We start from the raw sequence: 27,183 nt of genomic DNA, 5'->3' as shown, positions 1-27,183 counted from the left end.
TTGACAACCTTCCCATGTGAGAAACAGTATAATCTGGGTTTTATTCAGGTGTACAGTTAATTAATTAGCTGCAGCATATTCCCACAGCTCACCTGCAGTTGTCAGGCCAGAGAAAGTATCATCCAGTATCACTAAGTCTTCAGTGTGTGATAGGCATGCGATATGGTGGTTGTCAATCTTCTCGTAACATGCTTTTGCCGCTTTTAGGCATTCTAGGAAATCATCCAGGTGTAATTTAAAGAGTGACAGGGCCAAGAGGCAGCCCTGTTTAACCCCACTGGTGCTACTTAGCCGGCGTGTCAAGGTCCCCTTCGCATCCAACTTAACCTGGACAGTATTATCCTCATGAATTAACCTCAAGTAGTGAGATAAATGATGCAGACATCCACAATCTTCAGGTTTTTGACACAACCTATGTGTAATAACAGAGTCGGAGGCTGCACGAAAATCATCCAAAACTGCATAGTGGTACGCTCTCTTGTTCTTGTTGTCAAATGGTCATATTATGTATGTATGTATTTATTCATTTATTGTGCATTTGTAAGGCGCTTATACATCAAGAAATTGTGTTTCAAAGCACACATGTAATGTGGAGGACCCCGGCCTTCACCCTGTTTGAAGCCTACCAAGCAGTGTGTCGGGAGGATAGTTTAGGGGCGACATGCTCGCTTTGGAAGCAAGATAACATAGAGCAACACAGGTTCGATCCTCGGGTCTGCACTTAGAAAACTCTGGGTATTAAAAGCGTTATAAATAACCTATCATAAGAGCAGAGCTTCCCTCCATTCCTGAAGCTTTTCTATCATAAATGACGCAAACAATTTGCCTGTTACCACCAACATAGACAAAAGTGTATAGTCGGCTGGCACAGTTTGCTCTCCTTTTTTATACACAGGTACTAGACTGGGGAATTCTGTCCGTAATTTAGTACTTTATTAAACACAATATCCAAGTATAGGCTCATATTTCAGGTTCATCCTATAACATGCTGCTTGCCGAGCCATTCGGGCCCGCAACCAAGATGCTTTCAGCCATCCTATTTGCTCATAATAACAATGTGATCAATGGCAATACAGTCTTTACTGTTTGAAACATTCTGTTTGCAAATTTCAGACTCAAGATGTTCCATCCACTGCTGTTCTTTTATCAGGTTTATTATTCTGGCGTTTTCATTTCCCTTTTCCCACCCTCCCCCCCCCAGCAGTTTCAAGATGTGTATAGTATTGCAGGAACTTAAAACCGCTGTCATGTGTTGCCAGTCATCACATCTGTGAGAAGAACCCCACCAACATCCACAATTTCTATATTTGTTTTTAATCGCCTTTATAGTTGCACATACATGGGGATAATGGATCTTTCATTTCGCAACTCAGATTTCCCTCTGCATGCCTCTCCTATAGCTTTGTCAGAGGGCAAGCCTTGTCCAGAGTCATACATGGGGTGTGTAAGTTTAGCTATCACCGCTTCATTAGCAAACTGGTATAACCAGATTTCAATCTCGTTTATAGCCAGAATGGCAATCTGTACAAATAACTGAGTTCCCATTCACTAATTCAATTGGTTGCCTTCTCCACATTTTGTGCTGACCAGTTAATCGGATTCCCCACCTGATTTACCTCAACTGAGCCGATATTATATTGCGATCTTTTCAGTCTTACAGTGCAAAAGGCCATTGTGATGATAGCATGATCACTGAAACCATTCCTTACTACTGACTTTCTTCTAATATACTCTATACAAATGGGGTTAACAGTAGGTCATCCAGAGTGGCCGTCTTACCTCCCAGCACCCAGGAATAATTCCCAGGATGGTCGTCCTTTGTGCGGCCATTCAGCATGCTTAATTCCCTGTCACCTAGGAACCTTACCTATTTCCGCCCTTGCCTGTACGTGGCCATCTACTGTATAGTACCTCTATTCTTGCGTTTAGGCTGCCACCAAGTATTACCCAGTATTCATTCCCCCTTTATCCAGTTAGCCAGTAAGTCAGTTAATGTATCGATTATGGAGTCTATGTCGCTTCCCCCGGGGGGGGTCATATCCATTAATAACCACCAAACAACTTTTATTCCCTGGGCAGAGACCTTCAATCTCAACTGCTAGAACACGGTCTTCACATCCCAGGGTGTCTATCTTTCGAGCAGGAAAAGCGTGCTTGATTCCAACTAACAACCTTCCATAGGGTCTACCTGTTTCCCATTTTCTGGCCAATGATTGTATTATTCGATATCCATCGAAATTACTATTTAACATCATGCATGTTTCCTGTAACATACAAATCTGACTTTGTGCTTGCAGCTGTAACCACATCCCAGGACTCAGGAGATGCCTAAAATCCCTAGAGTTCTAGGATGCCATTTCAATTTCTCCATTTCGATATCCTGAAAGTGAGGTTACAGAATCTGAGTTCTACATTTTTCACAGGAATATTTAGATCGATCTCATCCTTTTCCACATCCATCTCCACTTTTTAGTGCAAACAGGTGCAAATATCTCCCAATATGTGTGCATGGTGGGACGCATTTAGCATGGAGTCCCACGGAATCTGCCAACTAATGCTCAAACATGGCGGCTTTTCTTTGGAATCCATTGCTTTTCGACCAGCATCCATATGTGATGCTGGCGGAAAAACAATCATTTTTGACAGGTGTAGCAGATGGGCTGGCAGACATTTAAATTTCAGTCTGTGGGTACACTCCTATTCCCAGAAACATTAACATCCCCTGCAGGGCTGAAAAGCTGTAAAACCATTGGATAGAAATGTAGTGCATGGATTTTACTCCTGATGTAGTGCTTCAAGGGATGGCAAAATACCCACAGAGGAACTCATTTCTCTCCTATTTGTAATTTGACAGCAGGGACTTGGTATGTTTGCACTCAGAGAAGATAAAGGGGACTGTTAAAACAGCTGAGCAGGGACAGCTCTCAGGGCATGCGGACGAGGAAAGAGACATCGACCAGCCGCGGGGCAGGTCCCCAGAGGTGAGCGATCCCGCCCCAGAGGTGTCCATTCACAGAGTGAGGGAGCCGTGGTAGTAACTCTGGGCACTGGTGAAGGGGGGCACCTTTTGTTTGCCTAAAAAGTGACTTTAAAGTGTCTGGAGAAACAAAGGGCTTGGCCAAGGTTCGAACGAGCTAGCTTTGTCTTGCGAAGTATTGAACATGGCGAGTGAGCAAATAATTCTCCGGTTAGAGAGGCGCAGCGGGATGTACCCCAATAAGAAAGGGTATAGATGGGGTTTTGTTCGCCAGTTGTCCTACCTGTCAGCTCAGGGTGCCATATTCATCAACTTGTGGTTTGGTGTCACTACACGCAGTGCCCTCGGGGCAGACTGTTGGTTTTGCTTCAGGCCCGGAAGTGCAGTTTGGAGAACTGCAGGCCTCGGAGTGTTTCGAGAGAATGTGAGCAGGATGTTTCGCAGAGTCACGTGGGTGGCCGTAGGTGTGAGGGCAGATTCTGGCTTGGCAGTCCGCGGATATGTACAAGGATGTCAAGGGACTGTGTCATACGACGTGCTGCCAGTACAAAGTAAATGGAAAGCTAACAACGGAGCAGGTATCGGTATAGAACATGCAAGTGGACTTGTCACTGAGCGTCAATGTACTGAAACAAAGTTTGAGTTAGTGGATAACATTTTGGGAAACCTTCGTGAGACCGCGATGAATAAAGGAACACTGTGCCGAATTAGTGGAATAAAGGCCTCGGAGAGTGAGCGTCATGGAGCAGAACATTGTTTTGCATTTTTAGATGAGGCTTTCGGAAATTTGCGGGATCCACATGAGTTATGAAAATGTAAAGCTTTGCGATGTGAGGCCAATTAGATTAAGTGGAATGTTACGGGGGTAGTGCGTTGATGAGAGATGATGTGTGTCGTGGCAACCGTGTGTTGGGTTTTGTGTCCTTGTGTGTATTTCAAATGGAAGTAATGTTTAGAGAAATATAATGCTGAAATGTTAAATGCAACACCTTGTTTCTTTTAGGTTCTTCAAGGAATGCATGGACTACAAAGTTGAATAAGGGATTGTGGGAAATGTCCTCTTGGTTTCAGTGTTTGAGAATATTGTTGAGGCAGCAAAGCCGGGTTTGGTGCTGGTGAACTGTTGAGGCTGTGCTGTGAGTTTTATTAGGCAGAATGGTCGGTTTGGGTGCTGGAGTTCTTTTGAGGAATCATGTCCGGTTTGGGTGCTGGAGTTTTGTTGAGGCAGCATGTTGTGTTAGGCAAAATCATGTATGGGAACACTACACACAATTAAGACTATAAGTGTAAGTACAATTTCACCTTTGGTACAAACCTGTACTACACAGTAATGTGGTAGCAGCGGCTGAGCAGCCAGACTTATCTCAAGATTAAAGTGAGCAGTACAAGGGGTTACACAAAAGACAGCAATCACAGTGATTCAAACAAACAGTCAAGGTTTCTTGGTAAAAGAAAATACATTTATTTACACAGTCATTTGGAAAACATTCCACTAGTAAGAGCAGCTCAATATCACAATATAATATACTACCATACACAACCAATCAGTTTCTGAACAAGTTCAGCTCCCTTGAAGTGTGAGCAAAATGGCACTTCAGTTACTTTAAAAAGGGGTAAAATTACAAGATTAGGAAGCATCAAACCACAAACACTTTCAGAGGTAGGGCAAATAGTTTCAGTTCACTACAACCAGCAATTCTATTCAATAGGCCTGGGCCAAAGTCAATGGTTCAGAGTCTTGTATAGGATAGCACAGTTCTGGTAGGAAACAGTTAAGTCTTTGCCACGGTTTTTAAAAGTAGTTGGTCAGATGAAAAGTTAGATGTTGGTTTAGGGAAGGACAAGCCTTCAAAGTCGGGAAAAGTTTCACAAACTTTCACCGTGGCCAAACAGTGTTCTGCACCGCACTTGCACAGTACCTTTAAAATGAAGAAGAGCAAAATGGCGAATCTGGTCATCTTAAAATGGCCGCACTCTAGTTGAGCTAATAGCTACGTAATGACTAATGAGCATATATTATTAACACTATAAATGAGGCGGTTGGTCTTCGGCCAGCCAATTATCATGCACTGCCTTCCGTTCGAGGGGTGTCTAGTTTTTCTAGACTGACACCGGGCCATGAAAAGGAACCTCCCCCTCACATAGCCCGGGGGTTGGATTACAGTTTTGTGCGATCCCAGCTCGTCCTTGGCACTAATGAGCTTAAGATGCTTATCAGCTTTATCTGTGAACTAAAGTAAAGCTTCTATCTGAAACTAGCGTCTGGCTCATCATTGTGGTGTTAAACGTATCACTATGCCAAGAATACTCTAAGTGTAAGTAATGTACCAGACCTGGCCCCAATTTAGAATGCTAGTACCTGCATAGGTGTTGCTATCAGACTGCCTATCCAAAACCCTAAAACAACTATGCCAGCCTGGATTATATCCATCATGTTTCCCTTTTACCTGGTACCACTCGACATACCGTGCACAGGATCGTATTTCCTCTCCTACCTCAATGGTCTTAGCAGGCCAGCATGTCTTAGACACCATCCCATCCCATGTCCCACCCCGTTCCTACCTAACCTAAATCCATTCCAGCCGTGCCACATTCAAAACCAACCCATTGTAGATATTTGCACCATCCAAAAAGTAACTCATGACTCTATCCCCTGCACTCCTATCCTGAATAACAATCCCATCAGGAACACCTATCCAAGCTTAGGCTTATCGAGACACGACTGCCTCAGATCTAGGACACACACCTCGCCTCTTCCTAACACAAGCCCAAGCAAAAGCAATAGCAACCCCAAACTAGCCACTCCCACCACACATACAACAGCATCTCATGAACAGCCCACTCTCCGTTCTAATGCCTCCCCCCGCATACTCAACAGAAAACAACGCCAACCTACCGCCGAAACTATCAAAGGTGCACTAATCAACACAAGATCATTAGTCGCCCAAGCCTTAGACATAGCCGACATCATATCGCTAAATGATCTAGACCTATTAGCTATTACTCAGACCTGGCTCTACGCAGATTCAGGTCCCACACTAGCGCTAGCCATCCCTAATGACTACACCATCTACCGCCTGGATAGACAAACAGCCAAAGGCGGAGGTGTAGCCTTCATAGCAAGAAGCTCCCTCAACATAAGACTTATAATAAACCAAACTCTCCCATCTGCAGACTCACTTACCATCAAACTATCCACTTCTTACACAAGCACAATCACTATCGACCTTATCAACAGACCACCAGGCCCCACATCCTCATTTAATGATGACATAGCACTTATGCTGTACAACAACACCAAACCCAATTCACAGATGCTTATACTAGGTGACTTCAACCTGGGCTATAATGACGAGAAAGACGACAAAGCAAGCGCAGTCGCAAATACCATCTCAGAAATAGAATTCACCCACCACATCTCTCAACCCACACACAACAAAGGCCACACTCTAGATTGGATTACAGACCTCAACTGCAACACATCCATCCTATCCAATACACCATGCGCCTGACCGGGCCATCACCTCATCAACTTCACCATCAACAAAAATAAACAAACACCAGCACCCCTTCCTAACGCCCCACCCACACTCACAAGAAACAGCAAAAACATCACAGTTGAGAAACTCATCCCTTTACTCCAACCTATCATTGTAGCCATAGGGATCATTGAACTGGACTGCTTAATACAGCTAGACTGTATATGTATGCAAGTCTGATATAGTATGGTATAGTCAAGCTGCTTAGGATATCACGGGCAGCGGTGGAACAGTGCGTTCTCATTCCCATAGAGTCCCATAGGACTCCACGGGAATTGTAACACTGACTCACCAGCTCTGTTGTTAATGGTTCCGGTGCTTCAGTGATTTAACTGCTGGTAGGGGCCTAGATTACCGGCAGGTCACGCCTGCCGGTAATTCAAAGCCCTTACCGGCAGACTCGGAGTGAGCCAGTCTGAAAAAGGTGCTGGTAACGTTGTTACTGCACCTTGCTTCCAGATCGGCTCACTTGTATTGAGGGCCTAAGACATTATTTTTAGATCACCATTGTTATATAGAGCAGATTACGGTGTTAAGCACTACAATTGCTGACTGTAGTACTTCAGACTACACTGACCATAAGCATTTATTGCACAACTACTGTAGCTACATATACTTAACATAATATAATATATCCTTACAGGATACATAATATAGGGAACAATTATCCAATCCCTTCCAGGGAGCTATATTCTACCCAGGTTCTAGAGCCTATGCCAAAATAAGTCTTTGGTTATGAACAATTCGATTGTGGCCCTCTTTTGCAAAGTTGGCCAGCCAGCCTGCTGGCGATCGGAGGAAGTAGGGGTGAAGCAAGCGAGTTCAAAGAATGTAATGGTAGCAAAATTAATAATCTTGTCATGGGGACAGAATACATAGTTTGAAAGCCCAAAGAGGATACTGAGTCAGTCCAGTTTAGAGAAGACAAGAGTGGTTAGCTGTTTGGATGTTTTGAAGGGAAGGAGGTGCCTGGTTTTCCTGATATTTATGAGTTGAGGGGAGCTGCCATTGCATTGTTACAGATGAAGGTAGAGAGTGTGTGTGAGGCCTCGCTTCTTTAGTGCTATAGCCCCCATTGAGATAAGACCCAACTCGAGTTGCAATATCTCCGTGGGTATGCACTGCGGAAGACCTAACATCCTTCTCCAGAAGTGGGCCTCAATGCTGTATAGCCACGTCAGCTACATAATAGAAATGCACTCTAAACCATATAAAATTGCAGGAAAAAAACTGTGGAGGCAAATACTGCCCTCAAGGCTATAGCGACCTGTGTGTCTGGTAGAAATATGCCATTAACACTGTGAGTTGTGCAGCCTTTCGTCTGCGTGTTGAACTACATCCATTATAACCAGGTTTTGATTCAAATTGAACTCCCAGGTATCTGTGTCATTTCAGCAACAAGGCATTTTTACGACTGCCTTTTTCTACATGGACATTATCCTCCCCAAGCCTCCCCTCCGCCACCTATTTTTTACTATTGTAGACCCCCGAACCCCATATCTGTCCTTTCCCTCACCCCCCACAAACTTTCGATGATTTTTTCGAAACAATGTCTACATAAAAAAGGCATTTGTAAAAATGCCTGTCGATGAAACGACGGCATACACTGTAACAGCCAGCCTATTCTACACAGACCCCTTCGGTTGACAACCTTCCCATGTGAGAAACAGTATAATCTGGGTTTTATTCAGGTGTACAGTTAATTAATTAGCTGCAGCATAGTCCCACAGCTCACCTGCAGTTGTCAGGCCAGAGAAAGTATCATCCAGTATCACTAAGTCTTCAGTGTGTGATAGGCATGCGATATGGTGGTTGTCAATCTTCTCGTAACATGCTTTTGCCGCTTTTAGGTATTCTAGGAAATCATCCAGGTGTAATTTAAAGAGTGACAGGGCCAAGAGGCAGCCCTGTTTAACCCCACTGGTGCTACTTAGCCGGCGCGTCAGGGTCCCCTTCGCATCCAACTTAACCTGGACAGTATTATCCTCATGAATTAACCTCAAGTAGTGAGATAAATGATGCAGACATCCACAATCTTCACGTTTTTGACACAACCGTCGGAGGCTGCACGAAAATCATCCAAAACTGCATAGTGGTACGCTCTCTTGTTCTTGTCGTCAAATGGTCATATTATGTATGTATGTATTTATTCATTTATTGTGCATTTGTAAGGTGCTTATACATTAAGAAATTGTGTTTCAAAGCACACATGTAATGTGGAGGACCCCGGCCTTCACCCTGTTTGAATCCTACCAAGCAGTGTGTCGGTAGGATAGTTTAGGGGCGACATGCTCGCTTTGGAAGCAAGATAACATGGAGCAACACAGGTTCGATCCTCGGGTCTGCACTTAGAAAACTCTGGGTATTAAAAGCGTTATAAATAACCTATCATAAGAGCAGAGCTTCCCTCCATTCCTGAAGCTTTTCTATCATAAATGACGCAAACAATTTGCCTGTTAACACCAACATAGACAAAAGTGTATAGTCGGCTGGCACAGTTTGCTCTCCTTTTTTATACACAGGTACTAGACTGGGGAATTCTGTCCGTAATTTGGTACTTTATTAAACACAATATCCAAGTATAGGCTCTTATTTCAGGTTCATCCTATAACATGCTGCTTGCCGAGCCATTCGGGCCCGCAACCAAGATGCTTTCAGCCATCCTATTTGCTCATAATAACAATGTGATCAATGGCAATACAGTCTTTACTGTTTGAAACATTCTGTTTTCAAATTTCAGACTGAAGATGTTCCATCCACTGCTGTTCTTTTATCAGGTTTATTATTCTGGCGTTTTCATTTCCCTTTGCCCACCCCCCCCAGCAGTTTCCAAATGTGTCTAGTATTGCAGGAACTTAAAACCGCTGTCATGTGTTGCCAGTCATCACATCTGTGAGAAGAACCCCACCAACATCCACAATTTCTATATTTGTTTTTAATCGCCTTTATAGTTGCACATACATGGGGAAAATGGATCTTTCATTTCGCAACTCAGATTTCCCTATGCATGCCTCTCCTTTGATCTCCTATAGCTTTGTCAGAGGGCAAGCCTTGTCCAGAGTCATACATGGGGTGTGTAAGTTTAGCTATCACCGCTTCATTAGCAAACTGGTATAACCAGATTTCAATTTCGTTTATAGCCAGAATGGCAATCTGTACAAATAACTGAGTTCCCATTCACTAATTCAATTGGTTGCCTTCTCCACATTTTGTGCTGACCAGTTAATCGGATTCCCCACCTGATTTACCTCAACTGAGCCGATATTATATTGCGATCTTTTCAGTCTTACAGTGCAAAAGGCCATTGTGATGATAGCATGATCACTGAAACCATTCCTTACTACTGACTTTCTTCTAATATACTCTATACGAATGGGGTTAACAGTAGGTCATCCAGGGTGGCCTTCTTACCTCCCAGCACCCAGGAATAATTCCCAGGATGGTCGTCCTTTGTGCGGCCATTCAGCATGCTTAATTCCCTGTCACCTAGGAACCTTACCTATTTCCGCCCTTGCCTGTACGTGGCCATCTACTTTATAGTACCTCTATTCTTGCGTTTAGGCTGCCACCAAGTATTACCCAGCATTCATTCCCCCTTTATCCAGTTAGCCAGTAAGTCAGTTAATGTATCGATTATGGAGTCTATGTCGCTTCCCCCGGGGGGGGTCATATCCATTAATAACCACCAAACAACTTTTATTCCCTGGGCAGAGACCTTCAATCTCAACTGCTAGAACACGGTCTTCACATCCCAGGGTGTCTATCTTTCGAGCAGGAAAAGCGTGCTTGATTCCAACTAACAACCCTCCATAGGGTCTACCTGTTTCCCATTTTCTGGCCAATGATTGTATTATTCGATATCCATCGAAATTACTATTTAACATCATGCATGTTTCCTGTAACATACAAATCTGACTTTGTGCTTGCAGCTGTAACCACATCCCAGGACTCAGGAGATGCCTAAAATCCCTAGAGTTCTAGGATGCCATTTCAATTTCTCCATTTCGATATCCTGAAAGTGAGGTTACAGAATCTGAGTTCTACATTTTTCACAGGAATATTTAGATCGATCTCATCCTTTTCCACATCTATCTCCACCCCATACATTTCAGCTGCATTTTATACGTACATATCAGTGGATCCGAGTGACACTCCGGTTCATAGTTTCCATCGGTTCAATAAAATCAAAATTCTCACTTACTAGAACCCACAATGGGGGAATTTGCTTCGTATTTGCAGATATGCTGACCGATTCAGGCAGCAGTTTCTCACTTTCCGATTTAAATATTTCAAAGCAAAAACCATAGGATCAGTTCTGTAGATAGAGGACAGATACATATACATACTGTCAACAGTTTTTTCTCATTAGCCAAGCGCAGAAACGCTAAACGCAAGCCAACAAAGAGATGCAAGCCAGGCTTACAGATACTTAGGGAAACTAACACTATGGAACTACAAGATTACCTAAAGAGCCTGGCAGGACCAAATATGACTAACCTATAGGAAATATTGCATGATATAGGTGTGCAGAAATCATAGTATAAGTATAACGAGGATCACATAAGGCCACAAGACGCAGGACGAGAGACGAGGGAAAGCAGAACCAGCCCGCACAGAATAGGAAGGCCAGGGCTTGCAGCCAAGGTCAGAGACAAGCAGCGCATTCCAAACCTAAAACGTCAAGGGCCACCTGCAGAAAAACAGAATAAATCATCATAAATTGCATACCAGAAGAGCTTGATTTTGTGGTCCTCAACCACATGATGTGGCAGACAATGGGTAGTCATCCGTGGTGGGAAGACTAACAGTTCTCAGCAACACAGACACGAAGTGAAACATGAACAAGTTAACAACATTGCAACGTGGAGAGCAGTCTCACAGGCAAAAGTGGTACTGCTAACAGATACATTGGGTACACATATTCATTCTCATCACCTTGAAGAGGTGCACAGAGTGCTGAGAACCGAGCTGGGTCCTTGGCCTGAGGAGACCAGTTACAGCCAATATAGGATCAGAAATCCAGGGGTTGACAGAATGCAAGGGCCAATAGTAATCCTGCGACCCTGCAACAATGTAATAGACAGTTTCTTGGGGAAAGGGCAGGCCAGCCACCTGACATCGAGGGCCAATCAATTTATATCTATATGGGCAATCCATACTGTATACCACTCCGAGCACCCAACCAGAAAGTGTGATAGGTTTTTCGCGGAGGGCCCATGTTGTGACAACATTCTGTATCAAACAGGGTTGACACCGGTTTGGGAGAGATGACTCTGGAGATTTGTTGATGTCCTGTATGAACCCTGTGTCACAGGTTTGCCCCCTTCGCACCTGTCTACGTTGCCTGATGTCTTCTTTAGGTGGAGTCTTCTTTCGTATGGTTCGGGACTTAAATAAGCCAGCTCGGCCGTCCTCGGCTTCCAGATTACGTTCAGCTTCGATGTCCAGGATCACGGGAAATTCTGGAAATATTCAAGAAGGAGTAGGGGGCAAGCGGAAGCGACGCAGGGATTCCGCTAAGTTAGGAAAGAAGGAAGAAGTCGGGAGAAGGGAATCCAGGGACCAGGGGATAGCAAGTAGAACTAGAGAAGGTTCGGAGCACACGTCCGATCACAGCTAGTAGCAGCGTTGGGATGCGCAGGGCCATGGGGCTGTGGCTTCTTTATAGAGGATGCTGCGTAGAACGTGAAGACTGGCGAGCAGCGTTCTGATCTTGCTGCCATGTTGGTAGTATTATGGTGTGTAAGGACCGACGTGTCAGGGACCAGGAGGCCCAGAAGGTTTTTGTAATAAACAACAGTTCTAACATGCCCTTGGCTGAGTCCTCCATTTGTACTGGGGGAAGGGTTTTTGGGCCCTTCGGAGCTGAACGGGTGAGCTCGTAGTAACCCCCAGACCGAACCAACAACGACTCCTCCTTTTGTTCCCAAGTCATTAATTTCTCACTCTGACACGTCAAAGACCACTTTAGAGTATGTAAGCGATATTCAATCAACACTACAGCCACTACAGCCAAGTCAATGCCTAGTCTGGGATGCTGAGGAAAACCCTTATTAATGTACTTTTATGTCTAGTTCAGTACTCTGGATGACCACCCTTGTATAACACCCCCCTCTTAGAATCCCCCTGACCCCACTGAGCCAAGAAGTAGGTTTGTTTTGCAAATTAAAAGGTTTATTTGAGAATTTAAACAATATATATATATATATATATATATCACACTTTATAATAAATTAATATCTGATAGTACACTTAGACATATGATATTGATCAACAATGGGTAATCTGGCACTAGCACACTTCTTTACAATCAATGAGGAGTTAGTATAGGATGGATAAAGTACCAAAAATACTTTTATGATTTCAAGGGAAAAGCAATGAGGAATAAAATGCAGTACAGAAATACTTGATATGATTTTAGCAAAAGATAAGATAATCACTTTTTCTCTGGCAATTCACCCCCTCCCTTATGCAATGTAAAAAATGGAAGAAGATGGAAAGAGGAGCACACAGTTCTCAGGAATGCAATCAAATACAATACGAAATTCAGTTCCCCCCCAGCAAGCTTAGAGGAAACAGGTAGGAGTTTGAAACACAGGCCCAAAATGCTTTTTAAATGTGATGACAATGGATGGGAAAATGTGCCAATGATTTTAATTCCCTCTAGAGATTCAGGGTGAGTGGCAGATGCGTGTTGGTATTAGTTCAGGCTCACTTTAGCAATGCTCTATGAGTTATTACCAAGTTGCAAACGGATTTTAAGAAAGGAAAGAATGGAGCTGCTATTTTGACAAGTGGAGAAATTGAGCCAAAATCGCAAATCGCGGTAAATTCGTGAGTGCGTGAATCGTGATTGCGGCAAAAGTATATATAGCAAAAAGTGTATATAGCAGAAAAGTGTATATAGCAAGTCAGTTCTAGGCTTGTTGGAAAGCTTAGATCCTAAGCTTTCAGAGGAAAGTTAAATCTCGTTCCTAGCCCAAACGGTTCCACAGATACGGACGATTAAATAAAGATAGTTTTTCGGATTTAAAGTAAAACTCAAAATGACAGGTGACAGCTTGCAGCTTCAGAATTGACAGGTGACAGTTGTGCAGCTTTACAAATGACAGATGACACGATTTCTAGGAGGCTGTTCTACAGGTTAAAATGGTTTGGATTAGATTATTTTAACTAAGAGATTGGTTCTGCACAGTTCTGCTAGGTACTCACAATATAAATATGAACTAGGCCTCATCACGGATCTGGTCAACACGTCCGGCTGCGGTTCTGTCTGCTCGGCGGGTCAATCAGGCACCGGTTCTGCTCACAGCGATCTGGGTCAGCTCTGCTCTGCTGGTCTAGCCTCTCTGGATTCAGCAGCCTCTGGTTCTGGATACTGCTCTGCTTTCCGGTCCGGATCAAGTGGATTCTGGATGTAACACTGCTTTCTGGGTACTGGCAAGAGTTCTTGGCAAAAGAATTCAGACAGCTCGCCCGTGGAATAGTTTGCAAATGATTTTGAGGCCTGCTGACAAATACTTTTGCTTGAAGTGGGCCTTCTTGGTTCAATGTTCTGTAGTCTCTGTTTAGCTTGGAAGTCTAAGTGTTGGATCTCTGGATGTGGAGTCGTCGGTCAGCATGCTCCGCAGCAAATGGAATTGAATGTCTCTACCTGTCCCAGCAGTCTCTTTTTATGTGTTTTGGAAAGTGGGTGTGTGTGTTGGTCATAACTAAACCTGCCCCTCTCTACTTGTCAATTGCCCAATTCTCCCCTCTCCCATGATTGGGGGAACTGAGTTGTGAGTCAGAGTGATGAGGTTTATGGCCAGAGGGCCCTCCCCTGTCATCTTTACACACAAATCTATATTTGATCCAAATACATATTTTCCCAAATACACAGTTGTTTTTACATCACCTACACACATCATATATCACATGAGGTAGGCACTGTTCCGACTCTGGCGTTTCTAGGAGCTTGGGTAAAGAAATGGCAACTTATTTTCGATTTTTGTGGGTTATGCAACATTGGTTATTCATTAGAAATTATACACATATACACGGCCTGTCCATACATACTCCAGTAAATTCCCATGTCTCTAGCTTAAACACAGAGTCTGTAGTATCAATAAATAGCGGGGTTTTGCCCCAGAACATCACACAAATTGGAGTTTGGGCTTGAATTGTGGGCAAAGTTTTCATTTTAAGGATCCCCAAATTTCACATTTCTGTCATCTGTTACCAAGAGTTATCAGTGTTTCTGTAAAATATATATTTGCTTTCAATTCAAAGTACTGCAGTGTTTGAGTCCGCCCCCAAAGTTTGGGGATGACAGTGATCACATGTCTCTCCTGGCTGGCAGATCTTTGTTGACAGGAAACAGTCAAAATCACCATATCCTATTCAAGGGAAAAGGTCTTTTGTGTGGGCTCCAGCAAGCTGAGGTCAACAGACCAGGGGGCCACTTTGCATTTGGTTAGCATGACCATGTGATATCCTGGGCTTTCTGAGGTGAGAAGGTTTCCCAGCCTTTTGGCCTGTTAATCAAATCAGATTGTCACTGGGAACAGCAGGTGGTTAGATTTTCAATTAACTAACAAGCTTTGAAGACCCAATTATCACAGAAGGCTGATTAGCTTCTGAAGTTGCAGTTCTCCTGTCAGAGTTTAGATCACTAGCGCCGCCTTGAGTCCAAAGTGGGTACTGCATGCATTTTATTTTGGATCAGTCTTGAATTAATGCATTTCAAACAAGAGATTTTACATGGAAGTATATTATCCAGGTTCAGCACATGGCACTGGTGCGGTTCTACAGTAAAATAATTTTGTGCCCATAATTTAGCCATATTTGACCTGAAGAAAATGAATTCCCAATAGTTATGGGTTGCTTTTGGCAATCAGCATTGCCCCTTTTGCAATGGTTTCAGGCTACTGTGTGTAGCCCAATGGTGGTTTTAGGCAGTGCCATTCTGTGCCCACAACATAGGCAAAAATGGGTGGCAGCCTATTCTTCATGCATTTCCCTGTGCATTTTCTGGGAAGTTCTGGCCATCATGATGTTTTCAATGCCAGTAAGGCACAGTTTTGTGGTAGGGCTCGGATGCATGGGTAAAAACATCCCACAAGCCCCTCCTTCTTGCGATGGCCATTCTGATCCTTCACAGATGGAACTCGCAAGATCTGGGATGTTTTCCTCATCTTCTTCCGGTAGATGGCACAGTTCAGCATCTTTTCCCACATCCGGTTAGATCGATCGGTTCTCCTCGCCGGTCCTGATGGGAATATTGGGTGGTACCCCGGGCCCCTCGGATCTTTGCTCCCGGTCCTTGGATCGTTCTCCTTGGCCAGTCTCCAGGTTTTCTTTCTCCTAGGATGACAAAGGAAAAGCGGCAATACCTATTCGTAGACATTTTTCCATCACTACTAATGGTGTGGCAGACATATATGTTTTATACTTTAACATACCTAACATTTTACTTTTGAGATACAAGTTATCATTCAAAGACAGTGGCTTACAAGAGTATAATATTTTAGAGACTATATGTGGGATATTTTAGGGTTGGAACTGAATTAATCTGGAGCGGTCCCCTCTGGTATTGCAGAGGACTCCTCCAGTTGCTGCAAAGTGTGCCTGGGATGGCAACACTTTAGCTGGTTAATATGGACCCACTTGTCTTCCCCTTTCGCCAGACTGCCTTTGGGAATGCAGATCTTATAGGCAACAGGGGAGATCTTGTCTATAATTTCAAACAGTCCCTTCCATGTAGGCAAGAATTTTCGCTGTTTGGCCTGGTTCCTTTGGAAATTGTATAGATAGACCCCATCACCCACCTTATATTCCTTTCGGGTAGTTTTTAAATCATAGTGGGTCTTCATGCTCTCGGCTGATCTTTCTAGATTCCGCTGAGCATAGGCAAAAGCATGTTGAAGGTGTTTCCTTAAATTCTCCACATACTCATGAGTTGTGGAGGCATTTATCAGTGTCTGCTCTTGGGTCCCGTAGAGCAAATGCTGGGGAAGCACCATCTTGTGTCCCGTCATCAACTCAAATGGTGACATTTTGGTTGCAGATGAAGGGGTAGATCTGATGGCCATTAGGACCAGAGGTAATCGGATATCCCAACTTGGCCCAGAATCTGCCACAAACTTTTTTAAGATGCTCACAATGGTTCGGTTATATCTCTCCACTGCTCCAGAAGACGCTGGCCTGTAAGCAATATGTAGCTTTCTTTTGCCCCCAGTATCTCCCACATCTTTGTCATTACTTTACTGGTGAAGTGGCTACCTCTGTCTGACTCAATCCTTTGAGGTAGACCAAAACGGGAAAATATGTGGTTAATCATCAGGGCAGCTGCTGTTTCCGCCTTGCAGTTTGGGACTGGGAGACATTCCACCCACTTGGTAAACAAGCATGTAACGGTCAAGATGTACTTGTTTCCTCTAGACGAGCGAATCACAGGGCCTACAAAGTCGATTTGCAAATCTGACCATGGCAATGTCATCCCCCTCTTTTGGAGAGGCGCACAGTGTGTGAGGGATGATGCTGAAATTGTGCACACACAAGACACCCCTTCAAGTATTGGTCGGGGTCCTGCCCCATGTGTGGCCAGTATGCAACCTCTCTTAAGATTTCCAGTGTTGTGTGAAACCCCCTATGACAGGCGGTGGCCGCGTTATGGGCGTGACTTAACATCAGGCTTCGGAATAAGGTAGGAACCACCCACTGATCGTGGCCAGCTTTGGATTTCCTTACCAGCAAACCGTCTTGGATCCGGAACATTTTTGGACATTTCATCAACACTCTTAGGTCCTCTTTCCCAATGTAATCGGTATCCGTCAGGGAAAAGTTCTCAGGGTCCTCAAGGTGTTGGTAAAACTTACCAATAATTGGATCCCCCTTCTGAGCTGTAATCAAATCAGCATCAGGGGTCTCCTTGCTCCATTGGGCAGTTGAAAGATCATTGTGAGCATTTGTCTGGGACCTAGTGTTCGCAGTGACCTGGATTTCCCCCAACAGGAACTCTATTTCTATTAGATCCCCTTGGATGGCCCCGGTTTTGGCCAGCTGATCAGCTAAGTCATTTCCAGTTTTGTCTGGTCCCTCTACTTTGGAATGACCCTTGATCTTTTTCCAGTAGATGGTCATCCCATTCGAAGTGACCAGATCATCAATATTTTGGATTAACTTCCCATGTTTCACGGGTTTGTTATTAGCGCATAACATGCCTCTGGTTTTCCAGTTGACCAGGTGCTCCACAAACCCGTTCCGTACATAATCCGAATCTGTGATTCTGACCAGTTCGTGGAGTTGATGCTGGACAGCAGTGAGGATGGCCTGATGCACATCCATCAATTCTGCCACCTGACTACTTCGGGGACCAATTTTGTATCCAGCGGAGGGTTCTGGGAACTCCTTCACCCATGCATTCCCTACGCCAGCCACCAGTTCTTTATCCCAGTCATTGTCAACATGTTAAGAGCATCCATCCACATAGACAGTGGGCATTCCCTCACACTTGTCTTCTTCAAAGACTTTGTGTGGGGAATTAAGGTATGCCTCCATGTTGTCCTTGATTTTTAGACTTTCGTCCTCGAGACAGTTTTCTCTGGCACAATCATGCAAGTCAGCCAGACCTTGCGCGAGGGGACTCTTCTTGTTTTGGCCATATCTGACCTCTACAGGAAAGCCTTGCATTGACAGAATCCAGGAAGTAATTTGGGAATTACTCACATTTCCGGCCCGGATTCTGTCACTTTGGAGATATTGCAGAGGCTGGTGTGGAGTCTCCACTATGATGTGTTCCCCCTGGATAAACGGGCGGTAATTCTTCAATGCCCACACCGTTGCCAGGAGTGCCTTCTCACAATCGTTGAATTTTTCCTCCACAGAGGATAAAGTTTTGCTCGCATAGGAGATTACTTTATTGACCTTGTCATGCTTTTGGTATAATACTGCCGTCAAGCACGTATTAGAGAACCCCGTCTCCAGGAAGAACTCAGTGTTTCTGACTGTGTAAGCTATGCAAGGCGCTTGTAAGAGGCTTCTTTTGAGTTGTCTTACTGCACTCAGCTTGTTCTGGACCCCATTCCCACTTGACCCCCCCCTTCAGGAGATGAATCAAGGGTCTAGTGATCTCTGCGTAGCCCTCAATGAACTTTCTGCTGTAATTAGTCAGTCCAAGGAGGCTCCTTAGTTCCCGGAGAGTTGTGGGGTCTTTCAGTTTCTGGAGTGCTTCCACTTTCTTTTCTTGGGGACAGAGACCCTGAGGAGTAATCTCATGCCCCAAGAAATTAACACGGGTTCTACACCACTGTGCTTTCTGAAAGGAAAGTTTTGCTCCGGTGGCCCTCAACTGTGTCAGAACATAACGGATCTCCGCTATGTGTTCCTCCACAGATGAACTTTTGATGAGGACATCATCTACATAAGCCAGGTTACCCCTCGCACCCAGGTCGGGCATGGCCTTATGTAGGAAAATGTTGAATTAATTGCCGGAGTTGAGGTATCCGAAGGGAGTCCGTGTCCATGTGTACTGCTGGCCCCCAAAGGTAAAAGCCAGTTTGTATTGGTCCTCCCTACTGACAGGCACGGTCCAGTATCCATTGGTCAGGTCTATTGCTGTGAATACCTGTGAGCCCTGAATCTGGGCCAGCCCTTGGTCAATGTAGGGCAGAGGCCATCGGGAAGTATGGAGCCGTTTGTTGAGCTCCCTAAGGTCGGCGCAGAGTCTCCACTGGCCGTTTGGCTTCAATATTCCCAGCACCGGATTATTGAAAGTGCTGTGGACTGGACGGATTATTCCCCGGGACTCAAGGTTCTTAATTATTTCAGTTAGGGACTCCATGGATGCGAGAGGCAAGCGATATTGCTTCACAAACACTGCAGTCATTCCAGGGTCCGTGGGAATTGTTTTGCAATTTTTGCAATTTTTGTCCTCTTTTAACTTTCACTTCGAGGGAGAATTGTCGGGTCCTTTCTGGGATGGTGACTTCCTCTTTAATCTGAATTTCAACTGCATAAGGTAGCAATTGAGCTGACCTAAATGCTTTTTCTGGATCATCAAAGCCCATGGGATTATCCGCTAATCGGGACCAAGCCTTGAAGTTTATTAGGTCCAAACTAATTGCAAAGCGATTGAGAATGTCACTGCCTAAGTAAAAGGCGGCAGTGACGTCTCGCACGACCCAACAATTATGGACTGTGCTCATGTTGCCAATGGAGATTTTGAGCACACACCTGCTTGGCAGGAGATGTTTGGAATTAGGTGCTTCCGATTTGTCTATCAGTTTGAATGTGGGAATGGCTGGATCTTTTGGGAGTTGGCGGAACATGGCTTCGCTGGTGAAGCTCTTACCGTTGTTCACACACACTCGAGCGAGAACAGAGTCCTTCCCATCATTTAACTGAACAGGGATGAACAACTGCTCGCCAATTTGGTGAATATCATCCAGGCTCTGAGCAGATTTCACATCTTTCTGGACTATAGGAGTGGGAGTTTCTGATTGTGGATTAGTAAAGAATTTCTGGGTGTTTCCTTCCAGTGTGGAATACCACCTTAAACTGGAAGGAAGGTTGATTTTCAGAAATAGAGAGGACCCCCCATCACCAGTCTGTTGTCCTACTGCTATTACTGTCACGTCTGGAGTTTGGTTGTTCTGGAAGTGAAATTCCACTTGGTCAGATTTTTGTTCAACCATGTGGCAGGTGCCGTTTAAACTAACATGGTTGACACTCTGTTTTAATTTTATTGGTCGGCTAGTCTGGGTCCAGAGGACCTTGTTTACACAATCTATTAGGGGTGACAACCTTCTCAGGAGGTCATTCCCTAGTAAACAATGCGTGCCCTCTGGAGTCACTACTATGACCGGGTGTTTCACCTTGTGTCGCCCAATTTTGATGTCCAAATCTGCAGTCCCCTCGACAGGAATTTCCTTCCCGTCAAAGTTCTGCAGTTGTCCAGAAAGAGAGGTGAGAGGGATACGGTAATTCTCCCCCCTTCCTGCATTTAGTTCATCAAAGGCCCTTTTGGACAGAAGGGTAGCTTGGGATCCAGTGTCCACCAGTGCCAAAATTGTACCCTGCCCCTGTACTTGTACCGGGGCATAGTATCTTCCCTAATTCTCCTGAAGGGGGCACAGATAATGCACATTTGTGGACAACTGGTGGGCTAACTTTCTGGTTTTGGACATTGCTAGCGAAGAGATTTGGGCAGAATTCTGTGGAGAGCCTTGGGAATCTGAAAGAAAAAGTTGGCAACTGGAGATCAGAGCCATTGTGCGTTCCCCTGGTTCCGGTTCTGGGCCGCCCCGCCCTTTTTGGAGGCAGTCATCAGGATGGGTTTGACCCTTGGGATTTTGGTATTGTCGGTTCTGGGATGAGATGATGGGCGGCGGTTGCTCAGTGTCCACATCTCCCCAGTCTGAATTGGCATCCCTTGGGACCCATTTTTCCTTGGGAGGAGTTCCCCCATCTCTGAAGGAGAAGATCCTTTTCCCAGGATCTTCTGAGGATCCCTCTCCCTCAAATTGGAAGACCTGTACCTCCTCCACAAAGTGGGTCTGTTTGGGTCCTTTGTTTCTCCTACCCCCCTCTGCTCCTTGGGAGACAGGCTTTCAGGGGCAGGAGATTAAGTTTCCGGTTCCTGGTTTTCCAGGGGCTGTTTACAAGTTGGGAATGAAGCTTCCTCCAAGGCTTTACACCCCCCTTCCCGTTGTGCCTCCTCCCTGGGAACCGGTGGGTTATCGGGGTGCTGCCCCCGTCATTGTTCTGGAGCACCAGGTCCAGAGTTTGGGGCATTCTGCCGTGGCATGCTCATCTGAGGGTTCTGTTGAGCCCTCAGTATGTGACCCAGATCTCATGCCATATTTTGGACCTGGTGCTCAAGTTGTGAAACCCGCTCAGGCTGATACGGGGCTCTATTTTCTCCCCTGGGCTGATCCCGGGAAGGGTAGCTATCCCTTCTCTGGTAGTACCCCTGGTTGGGAAGATTCTGGTACCCCTCCACCCTTGGCCTCCCCTCTCCCGGATTAGGTTGTCTGGGCTCAGGGAATTGGGGAAAGAAGGATGGATGATTTTGGGGCTGGAAATTGGGTGGATACCTGGGGAAAAAATTCTGCCCAGGATTTGGTGAATTTCTGCCCTCCTGGGGGAAGTTAGGAGGGAAGTTCCCCGGGTCAGGTGCTTGGCTGGATCCCCCCCTTGGGCTGGAGGAGTCCACACATAACCCAGGATTGGTCGGTTTCCCTTGTAGTGGGGACTTACATAGTCAGGGGGGCGGGGGACCCCATTTGTGGGACTACCTCCTTGACTCCCTGTCTGTGACTGGCCCGAGGGCCTTCTGGGCTGTGAATTATTTGGTGCAGGCAGGTTTTTAGGCCCCCCCATCTCCAAATCTAAAATGGGGGCAACCTTTACCTCTGCCACCTTGGCAGCAGCAGGGGTGCTGTTGGTTTTGGGGGTTTTCGGCGCATTATTTTTATTTTTGATGGGCTTTTGCACCTCGGGTAGCCTGTTCAATGACCTAGTCTAAAGATCTTTTCTCATGAAAATCTCTCACGAGCTGGGTCATTATGTATTTGTGTAAGGCATGGAAAAACGTATTGATAAATTCTCTGCTATCCGTGCGCACCCTTCTGGTGGTCTGCGCAAAAGCACGCTTTAATTCTTGCACAAACTCTTGTGGGGCCTGATCCTCCCCACATTGCAAATTGTAGGCTGCCTTGCGAGCCTCTTGAGGATTTCTGTGCACAGAAAAATGTTTCAAGATGGCCACCCTGTATGTGGACAACCTTGAATGGTTTTGATCCTCCAGCCCCGCAAAGAAACTGGAGTATTCTGGTGAGAAGGTCCACTTTACATATTGAATACAGCTTCGGCTGTCCTTCAAATGGAAAGTCTCCATCATTTGCTCATAGAGCTCCAAGTGTTCCCAAACAGAATACTTGGCGTTCTTATGATAAGGCGTGATGACACTCCTTATTGCCTTTATTTGTTTCAATGGGTCCTTAAGCAAGGCCCTTTTTGCCTTACTGTCGTTTTTGGTCCGGGTAACCCTGGTCCATTCATCCTCTGACTCAGAAGCGCTGCTCCCAGAGGTGCCCTTCTGATCTTCCAGGTTTTCCCGGATTCTGCGAGCCTGGGAATGGCTGGCAGAATGTGGGGACCTGGTCTCCTGTGTCCTGTGACACTCAGAGGTGTTTTCAGATCCCTCCTTGCTACCAGGATTTGCTGGGTACCCCCCCACTGACCTAACTGGGCAGAGGTTTTCAGGATGCCCTTAATGGGCCTACTCTCCTGGGGTTCGCCACTAAATTGCACTGTGCTATGGTGCCCATACCCGGATACCCGCCCATCCATTCCTGGGAGGTACTGGCCTATGAGCCCCATACTTCTAGCTGGATAGTAATCTGCCATCCCCGTTGCCCTGGGCTCATGTGCGCGAGGGGACATGGGGGTGGCAGAGTCCAGGGACTGGGAGAGATGAAGGCCTCTGGTACTAGGGCTCCTGAGGTTATGCTCAGGAGTTTCTCTTTCCCAGCGAACCTCATCTCTATCCGCCCCTGCTTCCTGTTGCAATGCAACACAGAAGTGCAGTACACAGAACATATTTATATACACATATCACCCAACCAAAGTTGGTACCTTTGACCTTGATTGGGCTTTGCTTTTATTTTGGATGGCTGTACCTTGCTGTTTGGGTGCTACTGTATCACATTCACACCCCTGCTCAGAGTATAGCCTTCCCTCCACCCAGGTTGCCACAAAAGGCCAAGGATACATATCTCATAGCTATGCCTGTTTTGTCTTTATTGTTGGGATTGCTGTTGGTTTGTAGAAGTGTTGGGGTTGAGTAGGCGGCGAAGTTAATACTTACCCTGATACTCTTCGAGAGGAGAAGTCATTTTGTCACATATTTTCCAGTCAATGTCTTTGGAATTTGTTTTCTTAAACATTGTGTTTTCTTCTTTTTAGATAAAGATTACTTCCAACAAAGAAGCAGTTCTTGGCAGATGCAAGAGGAAAATCAGACATCTTGGACCATATTTATTCTTGTGGGGTTTTCAGATTTTCCACATCTGCGGAATCACCTCTTTGTTGTATTTTTGATGATTTACCTGTTTACTATTTCAGGTAACCTCATCGTCATAGCAGTTATTTACAGGGACTCACGTTTGCACTCCCCCATGTATTTCTTCCTCAGCAACCTGTCTTTTGTAGACATCTGTTACACCTCCCTCATGTTCCCAAGAATGCTGGTCAACTTCTTTGAAGTGGATCCACAAATCAATCTCTGGGAATGCCTGCTACAGGTATACTTCTTCTCAGCACTTGTTTCAACAGAATTCGTTCTCCTGACCATCATGGCATATGATCGCTATGCCGCGATCTGCAATCCCTTACACTACACAATGATCATGAGTAAGACTTTGTGTTTCTTGATGGCTGCTGGAGCCTGGGTTTGTGGACTTATAGTACCAATAACTCACACTGTCACAATGTCAAAATTCTCCTTTTGTAAATCTCATGAACTCAATCACTTCTTTTGTGATATTTTGGCCCTACTGAATCTGTCTTGCACCAGCCCTCGCACCCTGGAAATATTGACTTATTTGCTGGGTGTGACATTGCCAATCTTTTCATTTTCTTTAATCCTCACGTCTTATGTACACATCATCACAGCGATCCTGAATATCCAATCCGCAGTCGGGAGATCCAAGGCATTCTCTACTTGCGGCTCCCACCTCATTGTGGTGGTCTTATTCTACGGAGTTCTCCTGTTTGCATACATGCGCCCAGCCTCAATGTACTCAGGGAATCAGAGCAAAATATTCTCTCTTGCCTACATTGCAGTGAGTCCCATGTGCAACCCTATTATTTACACCCTGAAAAACAATGAGTTCAAAAATGCCTTGAAAAGAAAATTAACATGAAAGTGGAATGGATGACGGCAATCGGAACAAATAAAGAATTTCAAGGCATACAGAGCTAGTCTAACATAAAGTTTTTAATGATGTCATCATGTTTAGCACTGAAGCATAAGATTAGGGGGTTGGGATCTCTACAATGCGATTAACTGTGTCAACGTTTATTTTTAATCTAATGTGCAATAAGTGACTGTTTTCTTAAAAGTGTGACATGTATAATACAGTTGATGTGTATATTTAGTTTTATCAGTGTGTAACATTCTTAATTTGTATGTTTTAAAATAATTACAAACCTTACTACATTATATGTTGGAATTATTATTTCATATAATGCATAATATGAATTACACTGAGCTAAAGTGCAAGAATACATGTTTCACGCCTTTGTGTATTATCTATTTTAGAAGTGCTATGGGTGGGTGATATGGTCGAGGATTACCACTTCCCCTTGGTTGACCACAGTCAGTCAGAATGTATAATGCAGAAGCTGCTCCACTCTACTTGCTGTTATCTGAGTTCAGCTTGCGCCTCTCATTCATAGTCCAAAGTGTCCTGCAGAATTTACAGTGTCTTAGCTGTTCAGTTTCTTGTTTATGTTTTCCACGTTTTCATTCATGGTATCCAAAGTGGATCCTGATCTCTTATCCTAAATTAAATTGCATGACTGTGATTCAAATATAATCAGATTGTATCATCGATGCCCTATTATCAACCAAATCAAATGAAGTTTGGATTTATTTACAATGTTTTCCCGCCATTCACATAATATATCTGTATTTCTCAGGCCATGGGGGTCCTTTTGTGTATCATGAATTAGGATATGCCAGTTGGAGTGGACAGTCTTGCTAATGTGATTCTTAATTAGTAATCACGATTGTATTATCTCTTCTGCTCGCTTTGATATAGATTCCTGACAGATTTCTGTATCATTATTCATTATTTACGCCTGACATTCTTATAACTTCAGACATTGATTGTATGTGTCTAGTGTCCACATATCAAGGCTGATTGTCACACATTGTGAAGTTTAACATGTGTAGTAGAGGCACTGGTGTGCTGGGAGTGCATTTCACAGAGGCTGGCTTGTAAATGACATTGTGAAATGTAAAATAAAGAACAAAAGCGATTGTATCCTGATTGAGAGATTGAAATGCAAGAGGGATATCATTGGTTCACACTGCTGCTTTCACACTGAAGACAATGTGACACAGGATGAGATTCTGAAAGTACACATCTGGGATGCAGATATTCAGGTGTTTTTTGTGAATTTTGCACTTATTTCAGTGCTTGTGAAGGGGTTGAATGAGCACATCAATTGCACCAGAACATTTTTCAGAATTGGGGTCCTTATTCTAGAACCTAAAATTAAGCGATATCGTCAATCTGTGAAGCACAAACATAGCTGCACATTATATGAAAGAGCACCTGTAGCAAAGTGACTGCCCAAGTGATGGTTGTCCGGCTGTCTACTCTGCTGTTTGCTCTTCAGCATTGCTGTGCTGCTAAATCGGCTGATTTCTTACCTGAGCAGGAGAGCGGGAGAAGCCCTGCCTACATTTCCCAACCTGCCAACATAATCTACCAGACTTGCACCTTGCGCACACGTCTGTGGCAATGTGACCGGCCAAGTGTTGGCTGTTCCACACCCTTCGCACCCCTGAATTGGACAATGTAGAGTGGGGGATTACACCGCATTTAAGTCACTGGAAAAAATAAATAGATCATATCAAGGGACGGCAAACTCCATCTTGTGAAATTTACTTACAAGCTGAGAGCTGGGCTTCCAAAGTAATTTGGTGCGGGACTTTATACCCACGTGCTCCTCGCAAGATTTTTGGGTAATGGGGCAGAGTACAAAATCACGTCAAAATATTTGAAGAGCAAGATGAATGAATATTTTATAAATAAAAGCTGGAGCACCCGGTACATGGATAAATTGGAAATTGACGGAGAAACTGTTCCCCCAGTTGTGAGACAATTGGAAATGAATGGTGAAGTTTTGGATCTTGGTAGCACTACTTCTGACCAGCAGCAAACGCCTATTTTTTCATCTGATGTTGATGGGGCTGATTGGGAGAATCAGACACAAAATCACTGATGCAAGAAGAAGAACCTGAAAAAGGGGCTTTGACAGGCAGAAGGGAAGGGGTGCAGTCAATACACCTGACACACTTAATCTTGCTAGCTCTAAATTTGGTTTTCACTTCACTAGTTATTGTGTTTGAGTTATTGAGATCAGAAGTGCAATGTCACTAGAATTAACAGAAGACATGGGAATTTGTGAATCAGAAGTTGTGGGTTTAAGGTAGGCCATTAATATTGCACTAATTAATGAGTTAAGAAAATTAAAGGGGTAAACCCTACATCAGGAATTGAAAATTAAGAAATTGCAGCACACAATGGCCAAATCCTTTACCTGTGTGGAACAACTCGTAAGGGGGGAAAGTATTCAAGAGAATTATAATCATCTCACGAGTGGCCAGGCGAATGTGGTCAGCAGTTCTCGGTTGGAAGAGGCTATCTATTAACTGTATTATGATGCACCACTTTCTGAGTCTGTGATGGAGGAATTCAAGAGAATGAGAAGTATGGCAGAGAACTTGTGAGGAGATCAGAGAACAAACGGCTCAACCTGCAAAATTAAGTGAAGTATATGAGGTGAGGGAGCCCCTTTTAAGTCATCCTTTAAGTCATCCTCAATCTAAGTGGAAGATGAACTGTAGGACATGTAGGAAGAATCGAACCACAGATTTGGTGGATAACA

This window comes from Ambystoma mexicanum, chromosome 3p (assembly GCF_040938575.1).
Source record: "Ambystoma mexicanum isolate Mex_15411 chromosome 3p, UKY_AmexF1_1, whole genome shotgun sequence".
Taxonomy (NCBI): Eukaryota; Metazoa; Chordata; class Amphibia; order Caudata; family Ambystomatidae; genus Ambystoma; species Ambystoma mexicanum.
The sequence above is the reverse complement of the archived record's forward strand: the minus strand, read 5'-3'. Positions refer to the sequence as shown.